Consider the following 17,043-nt stretch of genomic DNA (forward strand, 5'->3'; position numbering starts at 1 on the left):
CATTTGGAAACTGTAAAGGCAATGGTGCTTTCAAACCTGCAATGTGAAATCGAGCATGCCAAAGTGTTCTGTAGGAGCAGCACATTGTGGGAATTGATTTTGCAACAGATGCTGTATGGACTGTACAGGAGGAAATGGGCAGGGCCTTGTGCACTTTACAAATGTGGCAATGTGAGTGGTATCATGGCAATGTGTGCTGTGTGTAATGTGGGATTGAAAAACAGAATTGCAATGTGCCCCATGCGTACTGTATATTATAGAAACAGGTGTGGGATTTGTTTGTGCATTTATAGAATTGTGTATTTTTAGCATTGAGTAAAATGCGGATCCACACTTGGTTACATGTATACTCATATTTGATGCCATTACCTTTGAAACAGATTCACTATGACATATTAAAGGGTCTTTTTCTGGCTTATGCTAACGAGGCCTCGGGCTTCAACTACATCTTGTTCAAAAGGGATGTCTCCCCCTGCATGTTCACCGTTTATTATTTCTGCAGCACATGATGATGGTGAGGATGATGAAGCAAATTTACAAAGCACTCAGATGCTCCTAGGAGTGTCCCTGCGCTAATTCAAGAGCACGCCAAATTACAGTGTTTAATTCCTTCCTGAAAGCAGGTTCAGTAGCTTCCTGTCTCAGATGCATCGGAAGACCGTTCCATGCAGATGGCCCTAACAAGGAAAAGGAGCACCTGCAAATTGTTGACCGTCTCACACTCGGCACTCTGGCCAAAGCCAGATGTGAAGACCAGAGGCTCCTCGCAGGATTGTAGAAAAGAATATAGGAAGCCAGATAGCCTGGACCAATATTGAGAGCAGCACGAAAAATCAGCACCAAGGTTTTGAGCAGAATGCTCTTTCTTACTGGGAGCCAGTGTAGAGAGGAAAGTTGACTCAAGATCCTCGCTCTCTTTGGTGGGTTCGGTAGGAGGCGCGCCGCAGGGTTTTCATCACTTGCAGTCTATGGATAGCATATTCTGGCAGGCCAAGATACAAGGCATTAGCATAATCGAGCAAAGTTGTGTTTCTTTCTTTCCATTTACGTTGTGCTTGCTGTTCTTGAAGATAACTTTCTAGCTTGGGCTCAGTAATGTTGTGATCATTCAAGGTCTCTCCTGCTAGCTCACTGTATGTATTCATTCACTGTAGTTCACTTGTGGTTTGTAAATAGTTTGTCTGCATATTTTGTATATAGTTCTAATTGTTACAAAATTAAAAAGGTACATGGGTAATACCAGCCATAAAAAGTCTGGAGCATGTGCTGGAGCAGGGTTTCTGTTGAAAATTTATTGGGTTTTAAGCTCCAGTTTTGTCTATGTGTCATAGTTAAAATTATTAATCTGTAATTACTAATTATTGTGTTTCGTGATAGATTTTGACTAATCGACATACTAATAAGAGAAACTACACGTGGGAATGCATATATGTTGCTCAATAATAATGTGCGTTTAAATAAACGACGAGAGTGCTATTTGTTTTATATTCATGCTTATTAATAACGTGTACTAATGCTTAAATATGTCGCAGATGGCTAGATAATTACATACACATAAGGGTATTAGTGGGAATTAACACTGATTAATCATTGCGATGATGTAATAACGTTGTTTGTGTTTCTTTCAATTAAGATGGTCCGTTTTGGCCTAAAACAAAATGGCTGCCATTTACAGCCTACGTTCGAGTGAATGAGATGTGACGGAAGGCCTTGCCGAACATGGTTGAAAGTCACCAGATCGCAGCCTCTGCACAAATTTGAAAAGCTTCTATGATGACAGCGATTCCAGGCGTGCTGCCAATCTGCTGAGTTGTCCTTGGTGGAGAATGAAGCCACAATGAACTATTATGACTTTGCTAAAGATTCAGAGGAAGAGCTTCTATTAATGCAACATTTTCAAGATTGAGTTTCCTTCTTCCGTCTTTTTATTTTTGTGATTTTTCCTGAGCGGAGGTTTTCCAAATGTAGCGATGCTACATCCTTTCTTGCTCGCTCTGCTCGGAGGCTCAACGGACATTCAGAATAATGATTGTAACATTCATTTTGTTAGTTTTAGTATAAATATACTAGACTAGAGAGGGTCCGTGTCTTTGCATTCGGGATTTTTGAGGCCACTTCTTTCTGAACCCATGCTGGTGAAGATCGATGCTGTGAGGACGGCGACTCGAGAGACTTTACAGAGAGACCTGTCCTGACCCATTTATGACATTTAGCTAGAATAGGTAAATAGGAGAATAACGATTTTGCTATTGATGGACTTTCACTTGAACTAATTTTAGATAAATTACCTTATGTTTGAATTACAGTGTCGGGTGGTTATTTCTTTGTCAGTTATTGAATTCCTTATTGTGATTATTATTGTTTAAATCATGACTCAGGGTAATATCAATTTGGTCGCATTGGCCTAAGTGTAGATGCAGAGTGATTTAGGAGTCTCCTCTCAGGTTTAGTGCGGATAGAGTAATAGGGTGTATGTTGGTGTGATGGGCCCTAGTGAATGATGAGTGTATGTGCGTGTATCTGTGAAATTACTCTGTGGAAGTAGGGAGAATTTATATGCTCTGATCTGCATCAATTTCCTGGTAGCAGAGTAATGGTTTTGATTGTTATCTTGATCTGATTAGATTGCTTGTATATTGGCTTTTGATTTATTGATGTTGGTATATGTACTAATACTATATGTTGAGATCGTCATGTTGAGTTTTATGTAGTGCTTCTGGAACTTGGGAGCTGGTGACTGTTCCGTAGTAGGGCAGAGGGAAGTGTGTGCTGCTCTCGGGAAAAACGGGATTGTTGGAATTACCTGTACGTATGCAGGAAAAACGTGTGACAATTGAAGTTGCGCGTCACATTGTCTGTCTTCGGAATTAGTGACATCGTTGTGTGTTACTACTAGAGATATTTGTGTATAAGAGGAGTGTGTATGGTAGCAAAGGTTATCTGTCAAACTCTGGTCTTAAGTCCCAGGGATCCGTAAGGTTTGCCGTTAAAGCTTACCGCTGGAGAAGTAATAGGTATACTCTGAGCTTGCTTGAAGGACTGAGCAGAAGTAAATGCTGCTTGGTTAACGTGTGGTATAATTCTGTAGCGGGACAGACTGTTCGCTGTTCTCGGGAAAGGCAGGATTCTGTGTGCATGTGCTACATTTTCTAGTGTGAAAGTGCGTGAATGTATGAGCATTTAGTTAATTGTGAAAGCTCCTAGGAACAGTCCAGGAGGAAGCAGTTACTGGATGTGTGTTAGAAGGGCAAAGTAGAGGGATGTGCTACTATGTCAACGAGAGTATAAATTCTGTGGTGGAGCAGAAGTAAGCACTGTTTCAGAGTAAAGTTCTTGTGAGAAAGATTTCTTTGCTATTCTGTGGTTAGCGAAGCAGACAATGGAGATGTTTATATGTTGTAACTAATAGATTTTGTAGAATTGTGAGACAAGCTCAACGGAAACGGTTTTGTAAAGGAGGGGTAGTTGAGTGACAGGAGACAGGAGTCAAAGCGGCTGCAGCGACTACTGACGTCAGAAAGACCGCGCTCTGATTGGATAGTGAATCAGAACAGTGCTCGTGCTAGGATTGGTGCGTTAGTGTGAGCCGCGCAGGGATTGGAAGGAGTACAGAGTGACGTAGACGCTCCAGGATTGGTGCGTTGGTGTGAGTCGCGCTGTTATTGGACAAAAGATTCGTAACTGTACAGAAGGGACTAGAGAGTGTGGTAAACGCTGAAATGTATTACCAAGAGGGGAAAAAGAAGAAATCATTGTTCGGTAAAATAAGGAAATGGTTTGACAAGGATAAGGACATTAAAACGAGAGGGTGAATTGCCACCTCCGACGAAAACACCTGCATCCTTCATGGTTGCGAAATATGGGTATCATACTTGTATATGGTTGGACAACTGGGTTAGGTATACAAGAGAAGATGGTGTTTTAGCTTTCCCGGAACATGGTTCATTTAATTTGGCTGTGTTGAGAAATTTACGGGAGAAGATGTTATGTCTTGAGCCGAGACCAAGGCCGACACAGTTCGAGGCATTGGTAGAATGGGAAGATGAGGTGCATGAACGAGAGAAACAGAGAAGTGGGAGTCAGTATAGGTATATGTTTGGGAGGAAATATGATCGTGAAACTCATCATGATCGAATGAGGAGATGGCGAGATGCGAGTATGACAGAGGGACTATATCCTATGAGGACAGTTGAAGAAAAGGAGGATAGGAAAGAAGCAGGGAGGTTACCTGATGCAGAAGTGAAAAGGTTTGGAGCCAATGATTACGAGGATGAGGTTCTAGATGACATGATTAACAAGAGACCACCTCCATATAGACCAGAACCAGAAGAGAACACGCCAGTGACTACGCCAATAAGAAATACATTGCGCATTATTGAGACAGAAGTTGTGTCTCCTGATTTGAAAGGTGGTAGCTCTTTCGCGGAAAGGGAAAGAGAGAAAGAGCGAGAAAAAGAGGATCGAATTAGTGATGAGAAAACAAGAGAATTAGCCAGAACAACATCTGAGCTGACTGAGAAGATCAGAGAGCTGACAAAGAATCTAGACCATAGGTCCGGTTATGCCTGTTTTTGATAAGCAGAGGACGGGTGAAAGTGGTTTAACGGTTCCATATATAGGGAATGGATTGGCTAGTTCTTCGGAAGAGTCAGGAAGAAGGATGAGAGAAAATCAGTTGAGGCATACTATAGGCGATAATGAGTTAAACGTACAGTTTAATTCAAGATTGAATACCAGTTGTGAAGGAATGCCGATGTTGGAACCACAGAGGATGGCAGAACCAGTGAGCACAGTGAAAAAGTCTACAGAGATAACAGCTGAGGATTTGAATGATTGGTTGAAAGTTCTTCAAAAGAAAGAGAAAAATCTCAAGCAATTGATGTGGCCAGGTTGCGCATAGAATTGGAAGAGCTTATTGCAGGAACGGTTTCTATGGAAATTCTGAGAGATCATCATGATGGTGAATTGTTATATATGTGCAAGAGTATCACCTGGAGGGCTAAAAGTACACATGATAGGTTAAGAGGAATAGCGAGTGAATTGGGAGTCGACATGGATAAAGTGAAGGCTTTGCAGAAACCTTATCGAGTGGATTTTTCTGAAAAGGATATAGAAAATTTGAATAACGTAGGCAGAACAGGGCAAATAAAGGAGATGATTTCCTTGTTGCGGAAATGGGGTGATGTAGAAAGATGGAAGGACAGGTGGTACAAAGAAAGGCAAGAATCAGTGGACAAGACTTATTCAGCATTTCCAGTGAGGGAAAAGGAGAAAACAGTGGATGCTTATCCTATGAGAGAAATACCTGGAGGAGGATATGTACATGTTCCATGGACTAGACAGGATATTTTGTCATTTACAAATGATTTCCCTCGACTGAGAGAAAAGCCTGTCGAGTGGTATAGGCAGGTAGACAGATTTGTGAAATTGTCAAAAGTGCTGTGGATTGATCTGAATAGTCTGTTTGATATAATTGTTCCGGCAGACTTGTGGGCTGAGTGTAAAATAACCATAGGTTGGCCAGATAAGGAATACCCAAGAGATCAAAAGACAGGAGCACCAGATCCAGAAGTTATGAGAAAATACGATCAGGTTATTGTGTTTCTGAAAAACAAGGTACCTCCAAAAGAGACAGACTGGGTTAAAATAGATCGAACACATCAGGAAGCAAAAGAATCAGTTCATGCTTTCTATGAAAGGCTGATACTAGCTTTTAAACAGTTCAGTGGAGATGAACATCTGGGTGACAAAGATTTGAGTCATTTTGTATACAGATTTGTATATGGCCTGAGACCTGAGATTAGTGAAAGAATTCGAGAGCATACAGTTGATTGGCAGAGTAAGAAAATTGATGAAATCCTGAGACATGCTAAATACTTCAGTGATGAAATTGAAGCAAAACAAAGGAAGCTGAAAGAGAAGGCAATGTGGGCACAGGTAAAAGTTGCAGAGAGACAAGAAGCACAGTTGGTGGAACAGGCAAATAATTCAGGAAATAGGCCCAGATTTGCAGGAAAAGGAAAGGGAAGCTTGGAGGAGGCCAAGAAGAAGTTCCCTTGCCACAATTGTGGTCAACTGGGACATTGGAGATCCGAATGTACAAATCCACCATTAGTAAGTAATGAGAATAAAACTTTGAACCAACAGGTGGAGAACGAGGGGTGTAATCATCAGCAGCAACAGCAGAAGGGTGTTAAGCAGCAGAGTCAAGAGCCAAAACCGCCCTTGCCGCAGAATAGAGGGTCCCAAAAGTGCAGCCAGGATTCGGGATTCTACAATGATGAGCAGGTAAACAAACAGACGTTCGAACCCGGTACAGCAGTACTGGTTAAAGAAGGAAGGGAGTGAGTCTGAGGGTGATTATTGACGGTGCCGAGGAGAGGAGGAAGAGTGCATACTTTGTGCAACTCTAGAAATAGACCAGGCAGGACCATTTGTGGATGGGAAAATAAATGAGGAAAGTGTTACTTTTTTAGTAGACACAGGTGCAACGAGATCAACTGTCAGGTCAGCAGATGTGAGAAATCTTCCTCTCTCGGACGAAACAATCCAAGTAGTGGGTGTAGCAAATACACAGATTAAGACTCGTCTTACTGAACCAGTAAGGGTAAAGATAGGGAAATTTTCGGACATGCACAGATTTGTGGTCTGTGACACCAGTCCAGTGAACTTGTTAGGTAGGGATTTATTGTGTAAGATGAATTGTACAATTTTCTGTACTCCGGATGGAATAGCTTTTGAGACACCGGATGAGGATGTCTTGTACAGGATGACTCTAGATAATAGAGAAAGTGAAATTGTGAGTACATATGCTGTCTTTAATCCAGATGACCTACCTAGAGAATTAAGAGACACAGTGAAAACAGCAGTTTGGGATTTTACTGGAGAAGATGTGGGATTGATGAATAATGTAGATCCAGTGAAAATTTCAGTGAAAGAGGGAATTACTTATCCTAATATTCCTCAGTACAAAATGACACCAGAAATAATTGAGGGAATAACGCCTATAATTGAGAAAATTATCCAGCAAGGAGTTTTGCGAGAATTATTGAGCAGTCCGTGTAATTCACCGATAATGGGGCTAAAGAAGCCTAATGGGAAGTTCAGGATTGTACAGGATTTGAGAAAGATTAACAAAATTGTGGTGGCATGTTGTCCCATTGTTCCAAATCCGTCAGTGATTTTGTATCAGATTCCACATGATGCTGAGTGGTACACAGTGATTGATTTGTGTCATGCTTTCTTTTCAATTCCATTGCATCATGATAGCCAGCCTATTTTTGCATTTAGGTTTGGCCAGCGTATTTTAGCATGGTGTCGTATCCCACAGGGGTATACAGAGAGTCCTTCGATATTCAATCAGTTATTGAAAAAGTCATTGGAGAGTTTAATCATGCCTGAAAGCTCAGTGCTAGTGCAATACATCGATGACTTACTTGTGGCATCGAAGACACGTGAAGCTTGTGAAGTAGATACCATAGCTTTACTGAATCATCTGGCAGATGGAGGGTTAAAGGTATCTCCAGCCAAATTACAGTTTTGCAAGAAAGAGGTGCATTATCTTGGACACAATATTGAAAAAGGTCTGAGAAAAGTGACTGATGATAGAATCAGAATAATCAGAGGAATGAGAGCACCAAGGACCCAAAGAGAAGTGAGGATGTTCCTGGGGATGGTGGGTTATTGTCGTCAGTGGATAAGTAACTTTTCCCTGATAGCAAGACCATTGATTAAGCTGACTAAAAGTGAGGTGAGAGACCCATTGGAACTGGATGGAGAACAAATGGCAGCGTTTGAAGAGTTAAAGAGCAGAATGTGTGAAGCCCCTGCTTTGGGAATGCCTGATTATGAAAAAGAGTTTGAGTTGTATTGCAGTGAGAGAAATGGATGTGCACTTTCAGTGTTAATACAAAAGCATGGACAACTGAGAAGGCCTATTGCGTACTTCTCATCGACACTTGACGCTGTAGCTGTGGGTTTACCTGGTTGCTTGAAATCAGTAGCGGCTACGTGCAGAAGTCTGGAACAAAGTGAGGGAATTATCATGGGATATCCTGTAAGGGTATTCGTACCTCATAATGTGGCGATTCTTTTGACAAGAAGCAGAACTCAATATATGTCACATAGTCGGCTGACTAAATATGAGAAAATAATTCTGGGAGCATCAAATGTGACTTTGGAAAGATGTGTGAATGTGAATCCAGCGACATTGTTGCCTGATGCTGAAAATGTGGGTGTGAAGGATGAAATTGATCATGATTGTTTAGATGTACTTGACTACTGTACGAGACCAAGACCAGATATTAGAGATCTTCCTTTACATGTGAGTGATCATGTGTTGTTTGTGGATGGATCTTGTCTGAGGACTGACGATGGTGTGCTGAGTGCAGCATATGCAGTGTGCAAAGTTTCAGAAGTGATGGAAGCATCTTCTTTGAAAGGAGTAAGGTCTGCTCAAGTTGCTGAATTGGTGGCGTTGACGAGAGCTTGCAAGATTGGAAAGAATCTGAGAGTGACTGTGATGACTGATAGTCAGTATGGTTTTGGAGTTGTGCATGATTTTGGCCAATTGTGGCTACAGAGAGGTTTGACGTCGAGTGGAACTCCAATAAAGAATGCTGAAGTGATTGGGAAATTGCTTGAGGCGATACAGCTGCCTAAAGAACTAGCAGTTGTAAAATGTGCTGCACATGGACAAGGAGATGATTTGGTTACCCTTGGTAACAGATATGCAAATGACATAGCACAGTATTGTGCTAAGAATAACCAATCGATTAATCGGGAACGAGAAAAGGAAATGTCTCTTTGTTCTGTGATGTTTACTAAGGTCTTAGAAACGTGGGATGAAGTGAAACTGTTGCAGGATGAGGCAGGAAAGGAAGAAAAGAAAGATTGGATTAAGGCAGGTTGTGCTCCAAGAGAATCAGATCATGTTTGGGTCTGTAAAGATGGAAGACCAGTCATGCCAAACAGCATGCTGTCGACAATGGCAAGAATGTATCATTGCCAGGGACACCTGGGGAGGGATGCCATGATTAGGTCTTTTAAACAGACCTGGTACAATGCAAAGTTCAGGTTGATTGCAGAAAGTATCTGTCAAAGATGTTTGATTTGTCAGCAATTCAACACTGGGAAGAAGACAGTGGTGAGCCTAGGAACAATAGGCAGAGAAGGAGGTCCTTTTACTAGAATGCAAATAGATTTCATTGAAATGCCCCAAGTGAACAGATTGAGGTATGTTCTAGTGGTAGTCTGTTTGTTTTCGAGATGGGTGGAGGCTTATCCAACTAGGAGAAATGATGGAATAACAGTGGCAAAGTTACTGTTAAGAGAACTGATTCCAAGGTATGGGTTTCCAGTAACGATTGAGTCTGATAGAGGTGGACACTTCTATAATGAGCTCATGAGTTTAATTTGTGAAGCACTAAGTATACAGCAGAAGTTACATTGTGCATACAGGCCAGAGGCTTCTGGAGTTGTTGAACAGATAAATGGCACAATCAAGAACAGAATTGTTAAGATGTGTTTAGCTACTGGAATGAAATGGCCAGATGTCTTGCCTCTAGTGTTGATGACCATTAGGTCTACTCCAGATAGAACTACTGGTTTGAGTCCGCATGAAATCCTAATGGGACGTGCGATGCGACATGCATTTGTGCCTGTCAACAAGTTGATGACAATAACTGATGACATGATTTTGGATTACTGTAAAGGCCTGGCTGACGCAGTTCATTCTGTGTTTCACAGGTTGGAGAAGACGCTACTACACTTGAAAAGAAGCAAGCCCATGATCTGAGTCCAGGAGATTGGGTGAGGTTAAAGGTGCACAGGAGAAGAAATTGCTTGGTTCCAAGGTGGGGAAGACCAAGACAAGTCATTCTGACTACGACAACTGCTGTAAAGTGTGACGGTGTGAAGAACTGGGTGCATGCAAGTCATACTCTGAGAGTTCCAAATCCAAGAGAAGGGACTGGTAAAGAGTATTTTGAAGAATCAGACTCGAGTGATGAAGAAACTGAGCCAGTGAGAAGGGAAAAGAATCCTGAAAGAGCTGAGGAAGAAAGGGAGTCAGGTGATTCTTTCCTTCCAAAGGAGGCATCAAAGCAAGCATTGAGAGTTTCAGGGGAGAGATCAGATTCTGAAAGAGTGCCTGAAGTTCCAACAAGCAGTGGAGAAGAAAGGAGAGAAAAGAGCAATTCCACAGGGAATACTCCTGAATCAGATGAGGAGGCTGAAATTCCACTTGAGATTACACCTGAAGAAGTAGGGTCAGAAGAAGATAGAGAGGGACAGATTGCGGAAGACCCCCGAGGAGGTGTAGGGAATATTTCTGATGAGCTAGGTGAAGGGACAAGTAGACAGCAAGAAGATTGCGTGTCGGAGACCCGAGGAGGGACAGGAATAGGGAAATCTCGAGTGGTGAAAAAGAAGTCTGTGGAGAATAAAAGAATTGCTGAGGGACAAAAGGCAGATGAAACAGAATCGGATGAAAGTGAGAATGAGAAACATGAGGGTCGAGTTCTGAGGAAAAGGACTTGGATTGGAGAAAGAAACAATAAAGAAGTGAGACCGAAAAAGGTTGTACGAGGAGATATTTGGCCTAACAAGATAAAGAGGCTGAGGTACAGATTGACACGAGTGGATTCGTCGAAAGCTGAACAAGTGAACGAAGTGTCGAGTCAAAATAAAACAAAAAGGTGGAAAACAAGAAGATTCGAAGGAACAAGGAAGAATCAAAAGAAATAGACAACCCAACCAAAAGTACAGATCACCGGAATGGTCTTATGTGGCACTGTCTGAAGGAGAAGAAGAAGAAGCAGTGAATTGAGATAATCCGGAGGGGATCTTGAGAAAAGTGGTTGAGGGAGAGGAAAAGTCTGTTGGAATCTTAAAAGTTATCCTGACTGACATTGGAGAAGAGTCGGATGCAAAGGATGTTGTAGAAGATCTGATACAATTTGATGTTGCTGAAGAAGAAATGAAGAGTGATGAAAATCCAAATTGAGTGAACTGAAGGAGTCACTTGGAAAAGTGAAAGAGGAAACTTTGAAAATTAGCTGTTTGAAATAAAATTAGAGTTCTAAACTCAGTAGTGGAGTAGAAGAGGCTAAGTCAAAAGACACTGCCAAAGTAGTAAAATGGCTAACACAGAGAATAATCAAAGTAGATGTGCCTTTTTGAAAAGATGGTGTAGAATGTGCTGCTGCTGTACTAGTTTATTAGTGCTATTATGGTGTGTACTTGCTTTATTAGTTACCTTTAGGGTTACGATAGACACTTTTGGGATACATACTGAGAATATGACTAAAGTAGGGAAAAATTCACAGAAAATAGTTCCAACTAGAATTAGTAACATTAACATACATAAAGATAGGTCAATTAATGATTTTTCTAGCAATGTTTTTTCAAAGTTGTTGTATGAATATGTAAAGACAATGGAAGTTAGGGATTGCTACGTATGTATGCAATTACCTGCATCTGTTTCAGAAGGTGTTACTTATCATTTACCAGCTACGTATGGAATTTCATGTAGTGTGTTAAGTAGTGTTTTTTATTTGTTAGGGAAAATAGATTATGAGATGTCTAACAAAGATAACATTTTTGGGCAATTACCTATGAATCAAAAGCTGAATCCAGGGGGAGGAGCCTAGCGCTTGACCAAGATGGCCGCGTGAGCTCTGAGCTCCCGAGACCCTTGCGCCCTCCGTCGACTATCCTGTCTCTAATCCTGTCTGTATGCATGGCATCGTGTAGATGACCTACCAGGGAGGCGATTGATGCTACCCGCGGTCGGATCGCCCACCGGGAACCGGAGCTACGCATGGCGGAAGATTGCGGCCTATCTCCGAGGAATGCCAGGGGCTAGAGTTGGCAGGACGCCCGACTTCTAGTTGAACAACAACGGCCAGGCGAGGTGTGAACTGTCGGATGGAGGTCCCCGTCCTTTCACTTTCGCTTTCTCTCCCTTTGTCTGCCCAGCCCCTGGAGAGCTCTTGGTGGCTTCATTATCCTTTGGACGCTCCACATGCTACTCTGGCGGCCCATTGCAGAACTGATCACTCCTGATTCCTCTCGTTGAGGGAGGGCCGTCTTATCTGAACCGACCTGCTTGGTACCAACCATGTCGGGCAAAGCAGAGGTGGATCGGCTGAAGCCTAAATCTACCAGGCGGGGGGCCTATACTCAGGTCAATAATATGGACCGCTATGCTCTGCAGAAGGGATCACCGAGTGGGTCGAGCCAGTCGCCAGATACCCAGAAGGAGGCCTCGCCCTTGGCCCCGGAGCTCTCGCTGCAGGATGTCATGGGCGCGCTTGAAGGGATGCAGACTTCGATTGGGAGGCAGTTTGATGCCCTGGCGCATAAGGTGGATGCCATCTTGGTGGATGTCAACCTGATCCGTGCGGACTTGGGCAAAACGAATGAACGGGTTAAAACCCTGGACCTCAAGACCACGGGCCTCGCCGATGATGTCGCGGAACTGCAGACCGAGGTTCGTAAGCTGAGGACCGAGAGTGATCTCGCCGCCCGCAGGCTGGAGGACTTTGAGAGCCAGGCCAGGCGCAACAACGTGCGCGTTATCGGGGTCCCGGAGTCCTCTGATGAGGCTTCGGTTGACCTGCTCGTCGAGGACTTGGTGCTTAACCATCTGCAGCCTAAGGGTCTTGGAAAGTTCTTTGCGGTTGAAAGGGCCCATAGAGTGCCGGGTGGGAGGCCCAAGGTGGGAGCCCCACCGAGGCCGATAGTCGCCCGGCTCTTTCATTTTCGAGATCGGGACGCTATCCTGCAAGCATCGAGGCTGACGGGCCCGGTCCCCTTCCAGAACGCGTCGGTGAATTTCTATCCGGACTTCACCCAGCAGGTGCAGAGGCAGAGACAGGGCTTTCTGGGGGTGAAGAGGCGACTTCGGGAGAGGGATCTGAAGTATGCCATGCTCTTCCCTGCCAGACTACGTGTGGTGTACGAAGATCGGACATTCTTTGAGTCTCCTGTTATGGCCGATGAATGGCTGGACGCTTTGCCTCGGCGGCGGACGGGAGAGGATACTGCCGTGGATGGGGACAGTGGCCGGGATGGGCAAGGCTCATTTCTCGGAGCCGGTCTGACTCGATTTGACTTTATTTGATGACTTGATTAGAGTGCAGTAAATGCGGAGGGTTGCAGGAGGACGAGGGGAGCTCTTTCCTCCCTTAGGGTGCTTTTTGTAGATGTTGGGTTTTGTAGGGCGACAGGCACACTGCAAGTTGGGGGGGGCTTTGTAAGCTGCAGCAGGGGTGCAGGGTGGGGGGGATGGTTGGGATTTTGGGGTTGTTGTTGGGGGGTTTGTTTCTGCAAGGCGTAGTGATCTTCTTCGGTATTGTCCCATGGTGGCTCTTGGGGGGGGGGGGGGGTGGGCCTCTTTGTGTTTGGGGATGGGGGGGTAGAGGTTTAAGTGTTATTAGCTGGAATGTTAATGGTTTGGGGGATCGCATTAAGCGCGGGATAGTTTTGCAACACTTGAAACGGTCAATGCCAGATGTTGCCCTACTGCAGGAGACACACCTTATAGGTAACACGTGCTATGCTCTTAATAGGAAGGGTTATAAATTCATAGCTCACTCGGGATTCTCCTCCGGGTCTAGGGGTGTGGGCATCCTTGTCAGGGCCTCGCTGCCATTTGAGGTGGACTCCACCGTTGTGGACGATAGGGGGAGGTTTGTGGCGGTGGCGGGGAGGTGGGAAGGTAGAACTTTGGTTTTAGTTTCGGTTTATGTCCCTCCAGCCCTCCAGGCCTCCACGTTTGTGGATCTGGGTAGGGCCTTGCTCGATCTCCCGGGGGGTATGTTAGTGGTAGGGGGGGACTTCAATGCTGTCGGCTCTGGGCTGCTGGATAGGCACCCGCCCAGAGACACAGGGGGGGCTCAGAAGTGGCTTCCAGACTTCCTAGACACACTCGGCCTGATAGACTGCTGGAGGCTCCGACACCCCACACAGCGTCAATACACCTTCCACTCCGGGGCACATGGTAGCCTCTCTAGGATTGACTATCTGCTTACTTTGGCTGTGCACGCCCCTTTGGTTTCTGAGGCCAGGCACATGGCACATCGGACCATTCGCCAGTGTGGGTCAGGTTGGATGTCGGCCGAGAGGGAGGGGGCAGGGTGGCTCCTATTAACCCCTGGTACTTTCGAGATTCCAAGATGCGCAGCGCACTGGTGAAGACAGTTGATAATTTTTTCAAGGATAATCAGGGGTCCGTGGACTCGGCAGTGTCGCTCTGGGAAGCATTTAAGACCGTTCTGCGAGGGGAGGCCCTCTCACTTGTAGTGGCGGCCAAGCGGCGGAGAGATGGCGAGGTTATGCAGGTGGAGGAGGAGATCATGGCTTTGGAGGGAGCGCTAGAGGAGGAGGTAACAGCGGCCTCACTGCATGAGCTGAGCTTGAAGCAAGCCGAGTATAAGGACCTTGTGACAAATGCCGCTAAGACCCTCAGTAGGGAGCAGCAGGGCCGCCTGTATGATGTTGGTGACAAGGCCGGGAAGCTCCTAGCTTGGCTGGATAAAAAAAGAACGGGTTAATAGAGTAGTGCGGAGCTGACGGGAGAGGGGGGGAGAGGTGATTGTAGAACCTGAGGGGATTGTCCAGTCTCTCGGACTATTTCCGTAAGGTTTATGCCTCAGTGTCGGATAGGCCGCCCGGGGACTCGCGTGACCTCTTGCGGGATATCGCTCTGCCCTGTCTTTCTGATGTAGATAGAGATGATCTTGGAGACTTAACGGTCGATGAGGTGGCGGGAGCTATTCGCGCGCTGAACTCGGGCAAGTCCTCGGGCCCGAATGGCTTGCCGATTGACCTGTATAAATTGTTCCCGGATAGGGTAGCCCCTCACCTGCGCGCCATGTTTGTGGAGGCGCGGGGGAGTGGGACCCTCCCGTTGGACCAGAGGCTGGCGGCAATTGTTGTGATACATAAAGATGGTAAACCCCGAGATAAGTGTGCCTCATATAGGCCCATATCACTCCTCAACGCCGAGCCGAAGATCCTGGCTAAAATCCTGGCGGGCAGATTGGTCAGGGTACTTGGAGACTTGATTCACCCGGATCAATCCGGTTTTATTCCGCATCGCAACACCGCTTTGAACCTTCGGCGCCTTCATGGGGTGATCGCCAGGGCTGGCACGCTGCGAGAACCGGCTATTGTGGCGTCTCTTGATGCCACGATGGCCTTCGATACGGTGGAATGGGAGTATTTGTGGGCTGTGCTAGCCAAGTTCGGCTTTGGCCCTGGTTTTGGGAGCTGGGTGAGGTTGCTGTATGAGGGACCCCTTGCGAGTGTGGTGGTAAATGGCCGGGCATCGACTCCGTTCCGGCTTGGGAGGGGGACTCGGCAGGGCTGCCCCCTGTCGCCTCTGTTGTTCGCCCTTGCTCTTGAGCCTCTGGCGGCGTGGATACGCTGGCACCCGGATATCCGTGTTCGGGCGACCACCGAAGGCCACGAGGACCGCATTTCGCTATATGCTGATGACATCTTTTTGTATCTTACCTCGCCCAAGAACTCACTCATAGTGGTCTGTGACGTTCTTACGTCCTTCGGTAGGAATTCGGGTCTCGTCATCAACTGGAGTAAATCGTATTTATACGTCCTGAGTGGTGAGGTTCCGCCGGTCCCGCGAACTTGTTCGATCCAGATTGCTCAGCAAGGCTTCGTGTATAAGGGGATCTTTATCTCCATGAACCCCGCTTTGCAGTATGAGAGAAACCTGCTCCCCCCCCGGCGCGCCTGCGGTGGGATGTTGAGGGCTGGCGGAGGCTGCCGCTCTCCCTCGTCGGGCGCGCTGCCTTGTTCAAAATGATGTCCTTTCCTCGGTTCCTCTACGCATTGCAAAATACTCTAGATTGGGTGCCGGCCAAGTATTTTCGGGAGGTCGAAAGCCTCCAACGGACGTTGCTGTGGGATGGGCGGCCGCGGATAGCGATTGCGAAATTGACGCTTCCATGGTATGACGGGGGTATCGCGCTTCCAGACATCCGACGCTATTACTGGGCCACCCAGTTGTCCGCGATTAACCACGGTTTCTATGGCCCGGCCCTCAGCCCTGGTTATGCCATGGACAGATGGTTGTTGCGCGGTGGGAACTATCTTAGGGCGTTGTACTCGCGGTCCCTCGACTCATCCCTCACGGGGCCCACTGGGGTGGCGGTGCGTGTATGGAAGATGGCGACTGACTCTCTGGGCTGGAAGGATAGGCTCACCCTAGCTGCCCCGTTGTTTGAATCTGAAAGGTTGGGTAGGCTTTGGCATACGAAAGGGTTTGATAAATGGGACTTGATCGGCATCTCCAGGGTTGGAGATATGCTGATTAAGGGTAGGGTGAAGTCCTTTGAAGAGTTGCAGAAGGAGTATGAGTTGGGGGCGTCTGAGTTTTTCCGATATGTTCAGGTGCGTCATGCCCTGCGGTCAGTCCTTGTGGAGGGTGAGAAGGTGCCTGAGTCCTCTCCTTTGGAGGACCGGATCCTTGATGGCCATATGCCGGAGAGCACGATCTCGCTCATCTACAAGAAACTAATAAATGTTCGGGCTGATTTGCTACTGGGGCTGCGGGACCAGTGGACTAGGGACGGACTCGAGTTGGATGATGAGGACTGGCAGTCTGCTGTTTCCTCTCCTAAGGAGGTTGCGATCCCGTCGCGTCTGAGGCTGGTGCAGCTCAAGATCCTGCATCGAGTGTATGTGACTGGGCCGCGACTGGTTCATATGGGATTCTCTGAGGAAGGCCTATGTAGGAGGGGATGCGGTATGGTGGGTACTTTCCTACATATCATCTGGGAGTGTGGTGTCATCACGGAATTTTGGAGGAGAGTTCATGCGGTGATGGGGGAGGTGACGGGCATTGCTATGCAGCCGGAAGCGCGGTGTTGTCTCCTGAATGTCTGGGGGCCCACTGACCATGATGAGGCACAGACCCAGTGGGTGACCCTGGGTAACATGATTGCTAAGAGGGACATCGCGCGCTTGTGGGGTTCCGGGGGGGCCCCCCACGTTAACTGCGTGGAAAGAAAATAT

General features: G+C 46.2%; 1 protein-coding gene across 3 annotated transcripts in view; it reads right to left on the bottom strand.

Moving 5' to 3' along the window:
• The window catches only part of LOC146859306 (uncharacterized), a 300,182-nt gene that overhangs the window by 220,974 nt on the left and 62,165 nt on the right, over window positions 1–17,043 (bottom strand). The window lies entirely within an intron of this gene.

The sequence above is a fragment of the Triturus cristatus genome, chromosome 3_2, assembly GCF_964204655.1.
Source record: "Triturus cristatus chromosome 3_2, aTriCri1.1, whole genome shotgun sequence".
Classification (NCBI taxonomy): Eukaryota; Metazoa; Chordata; class Amphibia; order Caudata; family Salamandridae; genus Triturus; species Triturus cristatus.